Here is a 14638-nt window from a genome sequence, read left to right as displayed (position 1 = left end):
TCTGTGCCTTTAGTCACTATGGTGTACTGTAATTAAAATAACAGCAATGAGATGCACATACAATCAATTCAAAGAAACATGTTTCAGAGAATTAAAAAAAAAAACAAACTCTATGACAATGCAGATGAGAGGGGGAATTATTGCTGACTGAAGTGCTATCAGAAAGCTCATCTATTAAAAACAAAGACAGTAGTATCATGGGCTACTTGATGGACTAATAGCAAGGCTATATGGAAAATACTGAGGGAGCCAGATTTGGTGGCATATTGGTTATTTTGTGGGGAATAGTAGATGAAGAATGCCTCAGAGGGATGTTGATTGCATTTTCAGTTGAACCTGACTACAAGATGGTAGTGGGCACAGTGAACATCTACACCACAGAGACAGCTAAGAACAGGAACAAGAGTTCTAGAAGAAGTAAGGAGGAAATGATTTGCCAGATTTCAGTGAGCATGCTTTTCTGAAAGCTGATTACTGAGAAAAGGAACAAAGATTTTACAGACAACTACATTATAATTTAAAGTATATACAGTGTGTGTGTTCAGCTGTGTCTGATTGTTTTGTGACAATGGACTGTAGCCTGCCAGGCTCTTCTATCCATGGGATTTCCCAGGCAAGAATACTGGAATGGGTTGCCATTTCCTTCTCCAGAGAATCTTCCTGACCCAGGGATTGAAGTTGTGTCTCCTGCTTGGCAGGCAGATTCTTTAGCAGAGTCCATGCCCATAATTATTAAAATCTCAATTTTGATGTTATTTATATATTTATGTTATAATATATATATAGATATATATATTTACATATCTACATCACTTCATGGGAAATAGATGGGGAAACAGTGGAAACAGTGTCAGACTTTATTTTTTGGGGCTCCAAAATCACTGCAGATGGTAACTGCAGCCATGAAATTAAAAGACGCTTACTCCTTGGAAGGAAAGTTATGACCAGCCTAGAAAGCATATTCAAAAGCAGAGACATTACTTTGTCCACAAAGGTCCGTCTACTCAAGGCTATGGTTTTTCCAGTAATCATGTATGGATGTGAGAGTTGGGCTGTGAAGAAGGCTGAGCACCGAAGAATTGATGCTTTTGAACTGTGGTGTTGGAGAAGACTCGTGAGAGTCCCTTGGACTGCAAGGAGGTCCAACCAGTCCATCCTAAAAGAGATCAGCCCTGGGATTTCTTTGGAAGGAATGATGCTAAAGCTGAAACTCCAGTACTTTGGCCACCTCATACTAAGAGTTGACTCACTGGAAAAGACTTTGATGCTGGGAGGGATTGGGGGCAGGAGGAGAAGGGGACGACAGAGGATGAGATGGCTGGATGGCATCACTGACTCGATGGACGTGAGTCTCAGTGAACTCCGGGAGTTGGTGATGGACAGGGAGGCCTGGTGTGCTGCGATTCATGGGGTCGCAAAGAGTCAGACACGACTGAGCGACTGAACCGAACTGAACATTGTGATTAAGGAAAATGAAATAATGGCTAAAAATAAGCACAGCCCAAATTGAGGGTCTTCAGTTCAGTTCAGTTGCTCAGTCGTGTTCGACTCTTTGTGACCCCATGAACTGTAGCACACCAGGCCTCCCTGTCCATCACCAACTCTCAGAGCCCACTCAAACCTATGTCCATACATAACACCAGTAGTGTTGGTGATGCCATCCAACCATCTCATCCCCTGTTGTCCCCTTCTTCTCCTGCCCTCAATCTTTCCAAGCATCAAGGTCTTTTAAAATGAGTCAGTTCTTTGCATCAGGTGGCCAAAATATTGGAGTTTCAGCTTCAAAATCAATCCTTCCAATGAACACCCAGGACTGATCTCTTTTAGGATGGACTGGTTGGACCTCCTTGCAGTTCAAGGGACTCTCAAGAGTCTTCTCCAACACCACAGTTCAAAAGCATCAATTCTTCAGTGCTCAGCTGTCTTTATAGTCCAACTCTCACATCCATACATGACCACTGGAAAAATCATAGCCTTGAATAGATGGACCTTTTTTGACAAAGTAATGTCTCTGCTTTTTAATATGCTGTCTAGGTTGGTCATAACTTTCCTTCTAAGGAGTAACCTTGAGGGCCTTATGTCTTCAAATTGCATATTCAAATATGGTTCAAGAAATGTTAGTACAGTTCCTCCAGAGATGGAAGATCTTAAAGCTTGATGCTTTCTGGCAATCAGATTTTCAACAAATACTAGTAACAAGGCTATATCAGAGACTAAGTAGTATGGTTTTCAAATCAACTGACAAGAATTTAAACTGGCTCACTACTTACTATATGTGTGACCTAAAAGACAAGAGATGCGGGTTCCAGCTTTTCATAACTCTTAACTGGCTATGTGATAAATGATGAGTCAATTATCATCTTTTTATTTTGGAGGAAGGTTTCATTAGTTTAACAGGTGTAGCCTGTTAAACTCTACTCTGGAGAATAAGCAAGCATCATTTTCCTCTTTGATGGAAAAATAAGATATCCAAAATAATGTTATTCATATTGGAAAAATATGAAATACTGGAACAATGTACTACTTCAATAATAAGAACCTGTTAAAAGTAAGAGGGAATGCTCAGTGAAGTAAATGTTTTAGTGGAGCAATAACTGAGTTGAAAATAAACCTAATAGAGAGATCAGCCAAGATGGCAGAGTAGAAAGAGCCTGAGTTCACCTTCTTTCTTGGAGGGGAGATTCAAATTACAACTATTTACAGAATATCTATGGATGGAAAAGACTGAAGCTTACCAGAGAAGATCTTACACAATTAATGATTTTAAAAAAGGACCCATATCTCCCAGGTAGGTGATCCACAAACAGGAGAATAATTACAACTGAAGAGTTTTATCCCCAAGGAGTAAGGGGTGTAAGCCTCACATTAGGCTTCCCAGCCTGGCGGTCTTCCTCTGGGAAGACCTTAGAATATTTGGCTTTGAAGGCCAATAAGTCTTACTTTCAGGAGGGCTGTGGGAAATAGAGACTCCACTCCTAAAACACACAGAAAAATTCCCACGCTCTAGGACAAAAGGTAGAAGTACTTTCTTTCTCCAAAAAAGATATACAGATGGCCAAAAGGCACAAGAAAAGATGATCAACATTGATAATTATTAGAAAAGTTCAAATAAAAACTACTACACATACAACAGATAAGCAATAAGGATTTACTACACAACACTATATTCAATATCTTATGAAAACCTATAATGGCAAATGCTCTAACATATTCCATGGGATTTTCCAGGCAAGAATACTAGAGTGGGTTGCCATTTCCTTCCCCAGGGGATCTTTCTGACTCAGGGATGGAACCCACATCTCCTGCACTGGAGGTGATTCTTTACCCCTAGCCACCTGGGAAGCCCATGTAAGATTATATATACATACACCCTATGTATGTGTGTGTGTGTGTGTGTGTGTGTGTGTGTATCTATCTATCTATCTATCTGAATTTGTCTGCTGTATAGCTAAAACTAACATAGTGTTGTAACTCAACTATGTTTCAAGAGAAAGAAAGGAACACAATTAACAAATATTGCCTAGGATGTATATAAAATGGAACCCTAGTATAGTGTTTGTGGGAATGAATACTGATCTAACCACTGTGGAAATTAGCACAGATGTTTCAAAAAAACTAAAAAATAAAACTGTCTTAAGATTTTGTAATTTCACTCCTGGGTATGTATATCTGAAGAAAACAGAAACACCAGTTCAAAAAGATACATGCATTTCAATGTTCATAGCAACATTGTTTACAATTGTCAAGATATGGAAGAAACCTGAGTCTCCATCAATAGACAAATGGATAAAGAAGATGTGATATATTTATACAACAGAAAATGACTCAGCCATAATAAGGATTGGTATTTTACCATTTTCAACAACATGATGGATGTAGGGAGTAAGTCATATAGAGAAAGAGAAATACTGTATGTTATCATTTATACATGGAATCTAACAAATAAAAGAAAGTACTGAATATAACCAAAAAGACTTATACTTACAGATATAAAGAACATACCAGTGAGGAAAGGGAAGGTAGGAGGGGCAAGATAGGGGTAAAAGCTTAAGAGGTACAAACTATTGTCTATTAAACAAACATGCTACAAGGACATATTGCACAGTACGGGGAATAGAGCCAATATTTTACAATAAATGTACATGAACTATAATCTATAAAAATTTTTAATTACTATGCTGTATTCCTGAAACTAATATTATATTTAATGTAATATTTTAAATCAACTATATGTCAGTAAAAATAAATAAATAAAACAGAAAATAGACCTTATATCTTTACTTTATATTAATAGTATCCTGATAAGGGAAGATGTTTCCGAAGTGTAACATTCTAATATATTTAAAATTATTATTAGAAATCTGAACACTATAAATGCTTTAAAGTATATTTTAAAAGAGTATTTGAAATGCAATAGCTACTTCTGTAGGAAAAATTTGTAAAAATCAACTATTCACATCACACTGAGTAAAATTAACAACTCTATGAATTATGCTTGGTTAAAAATATGCTATCAGATTGGACAACAGCAGTAACATACATATCATTTTGGCTTATACAATAGTAGTTATTGATATATATCAATATACCTATTTTTAGATATACAGATCTTTTTATTTCCATGTATCATTTATCTATTTGCCAATCTGTGTAAGTATATCAGTAGTTATTAATATAGCAGTCAACCTTAGCATCTTGAGATTTTTAAACTGGTTGGCTTTGTAATAATACCTCCATTTCACATTTCTGATAAACTGTCATCATCAGCATACTATTCAAAAAAGTAACTGTAGGATCAAAGTAAAAACTTGCATATAAGTAAACACTTCAAACTGAAACACTTTGAACTCTGTCCTCCATTTAATTTGTATCTATGTATCTCAGTCAGCTGCCTTAACTCCCTTCATTTGGAGAAAGGGGGAATGGTAGCTTATGAATAGGTTATTCATAACCACTCACACATAATATTAAAAGCATAATTTTTTACAAGTAAAATAGAATTGTAAAGTTTTTCTATGTTAATTTTTTCCTAGAAAAATTTAAGTGTTTCACTCCATATATTATGAAAATGCACATATTGTCATTTCCTAGTTTGACTGTATCTATGAAAACCACAATGATTTAAAGCCGTTTCAAATTCAAAAACATTAAGAATGTTTTCTAAGACTATAAGAAAAGTGTACTATAATAGTAATACTAAAATATGATTTTTTTTATTTTAATGAAAGATTTTAGAATAGTTTGCAAGATTCCGAGAACTGTGAAGCTAAGCATAAGTGCTATAGAGAAAACAAAAAATATATTAACAGTTTATTAGGGATATACATAATCAAAAATCTAATTACCCTAGAAATTATTTTTCAATTTTTAAAATAGTAGACATTTTATCTAAAATATTTGAGCAAAAATTTTTTGTGGATAAACTAACTTGTTTGTCCACAGGCATTTGCACCCACTAAACACTTTATAAGTAATCCTCTTTGTGTAGCCATGTGGCATATTCATTTTATACTCAAATATCAAAGAAAAATGGAAGATATAATACAGGTAATATTTTAGAAAAATATCTGAACTGTTATTTGATGAAATAATTACTCACAGAACAAGTTTTTAGAATCTTGTATAATGAATTCATTTTTTTAAAGCATCTGGTTATCTCTCTGACTAAAAATGCAATGCCAATTATATTTTATAGGTAGCAATTTCTTTTTACAGTCTAAAAATTGGATCATAAAAGGAAAACGACTGTGGTTATAATATTTTTTGCGTATTTTGAGAAACATAATGAGATCCGAGGCACTAAATCTGAGGAGTTCAACTTAAAATCAAAATCACATTACTGAGTTTAATTATTTTTGGAGGCCGTCTTTGGATGAAATTGCTTTCACAAACGACAGAGTTTTATACACAATCACTACCTTTAGTCTACGTAAAAACTATTGTGTTTTTTAAAAAAATAGCAGTCGTTAAAAAAATGTTGTTTAGTTTCTAAGTCATATCTGACTCTTTTGAGGCCCCATGGACTGTAGCCCAGCAGGTTCCACTGATTATGGATTTTCCAGGCAAGAATACTGGAGTTTACATCTCTAATAAAAAGCTACCATCACCAACTAAATTTTAAGATATGATATAATGTAGTAGGATAGTTATTTTTTCTATTATTTTATAGGGAGAACCCATGTTTTCTTCCAGCATCATCAGTCTAAATAATGAGTGCTTTAATCAAAATCAGTAAGTATAGAGTACAATTTTAAAATATCATACATATATAGTCTCAAGTGCTTTAAATCACCATTTTCCACCTAAATGAACTAGATATTCAGCATCCTAAAATAAAGAGTATTATTTATTGCAAATATTATCAGAAAAACACCAAGGCTAGTCTAGACATATCAGATCCAAATGTGGAGCAAGAGACGGAGAATTATAAGAGGACTGAAAAAAAGTAGAAGTGAACATGTAACTTACTATAAATGTTTTTAAATAGAATTGCAGTGGAACAAGTAATGGCCATCAAAACATGACAGGTCCCAGTCTATGGAACCCGTATATGTTACCTTAAGTGCAAAAGTTTTGCAGATGTGATTAAGCTAAGGCCCTTGAAGTAAGATTTCCTGCGTCACCCCAGGCAGGCCCTAAATTCCATCACAAGGGTCCTGTTAAGAGAGAGATAGAGAGAAATGGGACAAAGGGCCATGAGCCAAGGCAGACAGCTCCAGAAATGGAAAAAGGCAAGGAATGGATTCTTTCCTAGAGCCTCTAGAAGAAGGATGGGACTGTTGACCTTGATTTCAGCCCAGTGACTTGATGATATAAAATTTTAAACTATTTATGCCAAAACAAAATACAAACTGTTGCTATTGTTTGTCACAGATATAACATAGGATTAGTAATATAAATATATATATATAATAACAACTAATAAATTACTAACATCCTAAGTTATAGAAAAGCTATCTCTAAAATGAGAAATTCAGAGGACTATTATGTACATATATATTTAATACTCAAATTGAAAAGCATCAAAGTGAGCTAATATATTTTCTCCTAACTTGACAAAAATCCAAGATTTTGTTTATATTTTTCAGGTTAAAGGTGTGATAAGCACTAGCATACTCTTCCTAAAAAAGAAACAATACCATCCTAGAAAAAGGCTTGATGTGTATATATGTATAAGAACTGTAATTATGTATTGTATTTGACACTGTAATTTAAGTACTAAAAATTAGTTTTAAGGAAGTCATCAAAATGAGTTACTTATAAAAGTGCTATTTCAGCAGAAAATAGTTGAAAACAATAAAAATGTTTAATAACTGGAGAAGACATTACTGTAAAATGATATAGTACAATATGATGATATGATTGTATACCATGATTCTTAAGTATAATTATTGAAATTGGAAATGCTTTTAGTTGTAAAATTGGTGAAATATGAATGCCGAAGAGCAAAACTAAAATATCAAGCTGTAAAATGTATGAAAAAAAATTTGCAGAAAGTAAAACAAACCAAGAAAATAGTATGAGAACATTTATTTAAAAAGTAAATCTCTAGAAAGACTTATTCTCAAGTTTTGAAATAATTAATTCTGAGTGTAGCAGTAGAAATGAATTAACTGTCTTAGTTTTAATCTCTAGTGGTTCCACATTGAGGTTTTGGGTAGCTTTAAAAATTTTTAAATATAACTATTTCAACTTTTCAGAAAAATGTCATATAGTGTTCACTCTGATATCCACCATCACTGTTAAACCAACATTCACATATTGATATATTTGTTCCTTATCTCTCCATTGTATTTTATATTTTAGGAAATGAAAAAGGCAGCAATATAAAAATATAGCAAACTATCTCTCTCTCCTTCTGTTTTTAGAGTTAACTGATATCCCAAAGTTGGTGTCCTTTCCAACATTTGCATTTGGAAAAAGTTATCCAATTTTTAACCGAAATAAATTTCAATAACAAAACACTTCAGTTAAGAAGAGGTAAGTAAATAAAGAGTGATAAAATTTCCAATATACAACAAAACATTTTGACTGGCCCATAAAAAAAGGAAGAATAAAGGGGAAATATCTGCAAGATATCAGCTATTCTGCCTCCAAAATACTTTGAATAAAGTCAAGGAACAACCACATTCCTGATCACTTCAACCACCACCACCAAAACTACTCCCACCAGGTAGCTGTTCAGAAGAGAGTGCTGCTGCTCAGACAGCATGGGGCTTAGAAGACCTTAAGAACTACAGCTATTGATCCATGCAGTGCTTAGAAGGTAAAATACATGTTGAGCTTAAATTATTTCTTCAAAAGCTTTTAGGTTAGATTTATGTTCTGGATTACGTTAGGACAACTGACTAGGCTCTTTTATAGTTGAAAAAAAAAAAAAAACAAAAAACACTGAACTACTTTCTGCTTTGCGTTAGGCAGAATAAAGCAGTCATTCTCTTGTCACCCACCATCCCATAGCTGATAGGTAGATAACCATACATACAACCTGCCTTTATTACTTCAAGATAGAAACTGGAATTTGTGGTTTCTTTTCTGGTAATGACAGATGAAACTAACACTTAAGATATACAATAAATCTTAGTTTCTTTTCACGTACAAATTTTTTCCCTCACCAATCCTCTGCTTTCTCTTCAAATCCTAACTTGTTCCTTAAAGGCTGCTAATATTTTACCTGAGAGAAAATTACCAAAAGAAAATTAAAAAGTACTTCAAGTTTTTGACAACACCATCCTGACACATAACCACGATGCTTTGTGTATCATTCATGCCTGCGTGTGGCATGCTCTAGCAAGTAAACACTCCATGACAGCAAAAGGGAACCATGAACAGTATAACTTTTTGCTGGGAAGTTGTAACATATGGTTAAGAAAATATTTTACTGTAAACTGAATACTTGTCTTTCTTGGGAATCAGCATATATACACTGAGATTCCTCTAGAATTTGTCTCTACTTATTCTGCCAAAAGGTAAAAACTGCATCCTTTCGCCCAGTTATCTATGAAGAGTTAACATATTTTTTCAGAAACATGATTCAATAAACAGCATATCAATGATTGTTTTTAGTGCTAAAAGGTTTTCTCTACGCATAGCACCTAAAAAAGTTCCACTCTTTTTTTTTTTTTTTTTTAAATTACACTCTGTGTGTTGGGAGGGACTCCGTCTAAGAGACACAACAAAAAGTTTTTTTAAGCCTTTTAATAGCTCAAGGTTCCCACTACAAGGGAGTGCAGGGCTTCAAGGAACAAAGAAAGAACTGCTCCTCAGAGTGACTGGTTTCTCTGGTGGCATGATCTGGGTCAGAGCAAGGCCACATTTGGCTGGACATCTGTGATCCAAGCTCTAACCTCATGTGGAACAGGAAACCTGGGTGTGTCTATACTTGGCAAACCAGTGCAATATTTCATGCAGCTCAGTTTCTTCCCTTGCCTGTTTCTGAGGAATAAAGTGCTTCTCTATACCTTGTTGGATACCAGGCCTCTCGTTCCTAAGAGGATCATGTTCTGCCCCAACCCTACGGCTTCTGTACCTAAAGATTGCCCAGGATCTAGAGAATCTCTGAAAGGGCCATTCTTCAAATCCACCCTTCCTCTTTTATTAACCCTGCTACTGAAACTCTTTTTGACTAAATTATGGCAGGGGAGTGTTTGTTCTCAGCATAGCAATTAAGACCAAGCTGGAAAAGATTTTAGTAAGAAAAGGACATGTGTTGGTCACAGTCCAAATTGTTTTTAACTTCTTTTTGCTGACATATGCAGATGCAGTCAACACATTCAGGTCTCCTATTCCCCATGGTGGTGGGTTAAGATATTTTTTCAGACATATAGATTCAGTAAATAGTATGTCAAATATTATTTACAGTGCTAAAACGTTATTCTTTAAGAATACCACCAAAATATTTTTTTTAATTAGAAATAAACAAAATACTTCACTATACTTAAAGAGACATGATTCCAACTAGATGTAATGTAACATACGGAATTAGTGGTGAATTAGTGTCTAGCTCCAGAGAAGGCAATGGCACCCCACTCCAGTACTCTTGCCTGGAAAATCCCATGGACAGGGGAGCCTGGTAGGCTGCAGTCCATGGGGTCACTGGGAGTCAGACATGACTGAGCGACTTCACTTTCACTTTTCACTTTCATGCATTGGAGAAGGAAATGGCAACCCACTCCAGTGTTCTTGCCTGGAGAACCCCAGGGACAGGGGAGCCTGGTGGACTGCCGTCTATGGGGTCGCACAGAGTCAGACACGACTGAAACAACTTAGCAGCAGCAGCAGTGTCTAGCTCCAACTCTTACTAAACGTGATCTTAGGCAAGTCATATACATAATAAGTTTTATTTTTATTGATTTTTAAAAATTTGTCAAATGTCCTTCTATTTTATAAAGCTATTTTAGAATTCAAGTGAGCTAATAAATATATAAATGTTTTGTAAAAGATAAAGTAGGTTATGCTTGCATAATGCTCTCAGGAAAGAAAAACAGCTACATCCAGGTCTTTAGACTCTGTGACCAGTTTTCTTTCTAATTGACCATACTCAAACAAAAATATTATCCCATTTCAAGAAGCTTGATTTTTTCCTGCCTAATCAAAATTTATAAACTTTAAAAGTCCTTATACATCCTCTTGCAAAGGGAGATATCTTATAATCAGTTACTGGTTGGATTTATAATACTATTCTGGTGTGATGGTTTTAGAGGAAAAATATCACGTGAAAGCATATAATTAAGCATAGAAGGCAATTTCTTATATATAATTTTTGTTACTTAAAAATATATAAAAATTTACATTTTTATATATTTTGGGGTCTCTGGGTTAAAAACAAACAAACAGAATAAAGCAACATTATTTAACTGTTTAATTGCTTCCATTTTGTTTGGGAAACTTAACCTTAATTTAACCTCTGTGGCTACCGTGCAAGTCAAAGTCAAATGACTTTGACGATCCTAGCACCAGAATAATAAACTCTTTGGGGGCTTTAAGCCTCTTTACCTTTAACAGGGGAAACTGAGCAGTCTTCAACTTGTTTGTGTTCGTTGATTGATAATGAGCAGTTTCTCTGTCTACATCTGTGTGGGACTTATGTGAGGTCTGCTTTAGCCTGCTGGGAGTTGAGAGGAGGGAGAAGCAATCACAGTGGGTTTAAAAAATCGTTCTAAAGATGACATTTGGGAGGCAAATATTTTGGCCATATGCCAGTGTGTTTTTTTTTCTTAACTCTAAAACAAGCTTGGCACTTTACATTTTCATTTTAATCTGTTTTCACAATTCAATGTAACTTGACAGTCCAGTATTTCTTAAGTAGTGGAAACTTTCTTCAGGTGGCCGCCTTTATCAATACATTATCTAAAAAAGTAAACGATGAAGGAAAAACTCCAGACTTACAGTATTTTATTCTGATTTCCTTATTTCCTACAAAACCTATTAAGAATAAACTCTTGTCAGTTATGGAATATTTAATTTTTACTCTTGTTTTCCGTTCAATTTGGCAAAAATGTCCATGTCCAGCAAGTACATAACCTCCTGAAGAGTTAATTATTTTGTATTAAATGGAGATGAGACAGTAGTGATAAAATTCATAAAATGTACTCTTCCTATAAGACTTTTCTTACCATAAAAATTTCAGGTTTAAATATAATCCATGCCTTTTAAATACTTTATGCAACAAGAAAAGTGTTTTTCAAAACTCAGCAAAGTATAGCCTTAATAACACTATTAGTTTCTTTATTCTGTGCAATTGGCTGCCCTTAATTCTATCAGTGTTGCAGTGTTTTGAGTTTTCAGGAACACTGGTTAAAATGAAAAGTATCATTTGCTAATCTAAGGTGCTATGCTTTGGTAAATGATCAGGAGACCATCTGCGTTGGAATTTCTGACTGAGAAACAGCAGGTTAGAAGCCAGGAGGACTGATTTACATGAGTGGGAGCGAAGAATCTGCTTCCAAGTGGACAGGAGGACTTGAAGCCGGTGCACATGGTCAGAAGAACTGCCTCCAGGATAAGCAGCATATTCTCATTTATCCTGTAGTGATGACATCTATGCTTAAGTGAAGACAGGCAGACTATTTTTGAGCAAGAGGGCTGACTCAAGTAAACTATATGTCTTTACAGCTTGAAAGGCTACCCATGGAGCAGAGGTCCTGCAGAATCCATGCTACATGTCTAGTGACTGACCTGGCACTCTTTACACAGAACATATTATTACGTGACTCATCCTGCCTCACCACATACTGGGCATCCCCTGAGCAACAAAAGTAGTTTCATCTTCAGATCAAGTGTTAGGATTTCCTGGTCACTAAATCTACAGGATTCTCATGAGTATTAGGAGGTCTCTTCAGACTAACTTGGAACAACAAGAAAACACAGACCTTTTTTCTTCCATCTAAGCAGCTGCTCTACTTTGATAAGAGGGTTAGTAAAACCAAGCATGTGATTCCAGGTCCACAAAAACCAAACACACCAGTTGCAGAGAACTTCTCATATACCTATTCCTGGTATGGAAGACTAGAGAAATTTACTTTTAGGGTCCTGAGAAATTTGATATCACACCTTCTTACAATAAATACAACTACAAGAATAATATGGTTTTTAGAAATAATATTCTACAATTCAAGAAAAATGAATCAGAGACAAAATGATATACAATTTTTTGAATATTCAGATCAATCAAAAAATACTCAAGTATGCACTAGACTGAATGGAAAGCAAATGCTCCAAACAGTCCCTTTCCCTGGATGTTATTTTTCTCTGGAGGGATGTTGGTAGGTGTTGAGAAAGAAGAAGATCAGTCTTAGACCACTTGACTGGTACCAGGTAGGCAGTGATTCTGAGAAGCTATTAAAATGTAGTATCACATAATTTAATAGCCATGCAGAATAGGGTTGATAATCATTTATGAAAGATTAAAGATGGAAAAGCCATTCATACTCAAATAGAAGAATACTAATTTCCTAAAAAGGCAAACCACAACATAACACAGGAAGAATGAGATTTTCTTTCCAGATGTGATATTGAATCTGCTGCAGCATATACAACAAAATGGACTATACATGTAAGATCTGTTGTTGAAAATCTCTTCATAAGTTACAAACCTGTCAGAACTATTACTGCTTACTAAGACATTTCTGTAATCCTCAAAGAATAGTTATCATCTATGAAAACCAAACTTCCATGTACACATACATTAGAAAAACAAGTTCTCACCTATAGAGTAATTCAGGATTACATACAAAAATTGAGTCTCTGTTCTACAGTGAAGAATCAAGATACATTGAATGATATAATATAAAATACATTATTTTACTCTCCTATTCATGAACAGAAATTGCATTCTATAAATTCATCAATTTAAAATGTTAAAAATGTGAACGTAAATAAAGTTGAATAGGAGAGCCCAACTCTGAAAGCTTTAGAAAGCATTTCCTTTGTGCTTGAGTAACAAAATCATTCTTTCTACAGAGGTCAATGTTCTGCTGAATGCAAGTTCTGATTAAAAAAATATTATATGACTTTTGATAATATTAATTAAATCACACAGCAAATATTTCCTGGGAGTTGTGTGGAGAACTTGCTAAAAGTTTAGCAAGACAGATTTAGCCCCAGCACCGACCCCCCGCCCTCCCGCCCCCACCAAGAGTTTCTAATCTAATGGAAAGTCCAAAAGACAAAATCTGTGATAATATTTTCAAAGTGTCTGTTTGATTAAGTGAAAGTCATCACTTATTTTCAACTTTAATGAGATCAGTTTGGTAGCGATTAAATGTATGTAAAATAGATATAGATATACAATTTATGTGTTATATATTCATGTATGTATATTATACACTATAGTTACACGTAGGTATGTAATGTATTGTTATACATGTACGTATTATATGTGTTTTACATATTAATACATGTATATATCTACATAGATCTGGATATTTATCTGTGAAAGAAAGAAAAGAAAAAAGAGAGTAGCAGCTAGAGAGGGGTGTGGGAAGAGAGAAGCTGTAGGTGAAAGACATCTTATTGTAAAATCATGATAAGAATTATCCAGTAAAGAAATGTCTAGTAAAGAAGCAAAAGTTGAAGTTTCTGGATTGAAGCAATATAAGATAGAGTGAAAGCTCCAAGAAGGAAATAGAGAATGAAGTCCAGAACACAAATTGAATAGAAGGAAGGAAACATCCACTGTATTGAGAGGATATAAGAAAATTATAAGCAATGAGACAGCTACATTTATCAGCTAGCAAAAGTTGGGATAGTTCTCATTTGATGGTTATTTTCTCCATTACAGTTTTGGTGGCTAAGTTATCTCTCAGAGGATGGGATGGAGGAAGGGAAAGGCTATATGTGAGGAAGATAAATCTTGACATGATTTCTGTGGAAAACTGTGGAGAGTTGATGAGGAAAACTAAGAAACACTGGGCAACATTAGGGCCTGGTTGATGCTTGTCATCATGAATGTGTACTGTTACTAAACTTCACTGTTTTATTTTTTTTCTAGCAGTTCTGGTGGAAGTATGAAGATGACAGGTTATTCAAATGATTCAACACTGGGGTTTAGCAGAAAGGTGCAAAGACGTTAAACTGGCTTGAGGAAGTGAGATATTATCCTGATAGTGAAATATAATCTAAGCTTGTAAGATTATAA

The 14638-nt window shown here is 34.8% G+C and overlaps 1 protein-coding gene across 8 annotated transcripts in view; it reads right to left on the bottom strand.

The window, feature by feature from the left end:
• The window catches only part of SEMA3A (semaphorin 3A), a 560896-nt gene that overhangs the window by 294788 nt on the left and 251470 nt on the right, over positions 1-14638 (bottom strand). For 2 of the 8 annotated variants that reach the window (XM_055590100.1, XM_055590104.1), the window contains one exon: positions 10996-11107. The exons of the other annotated variants lie outside the window; for them this stretch is intronic. The gene's annotated coding sequence lies outside the window, so the exon portion shown is untranslated. The remainder of the gene's footprint in view (positions 1-10995; positions 11108-14638) is intronic. 8 annotated transcript variants of the gene reach the window in all.

This window comes from Bubalus kerabau, chromosome 8 (assembly GCF_029407905.1).
Source record: "Bubalus kerabau isolate K-KA32 ecotype Philippines breed swamp buffalo chromosome 8, PCC_UOA_SB_1v2, whole genome shotgun sequence".
NCBI classification, from domain to species: domain Eukaryota; kingdom Metazoa; phylum Chordata; class Mammalia; order Artiodactyla; family Bovidae; genus Bubalus; species Bubalus kerabau.
Note: the sequence above shows the minus strand (reverse complement) of the source record. Positions and strands in the feature narration are given on the sequence as shown.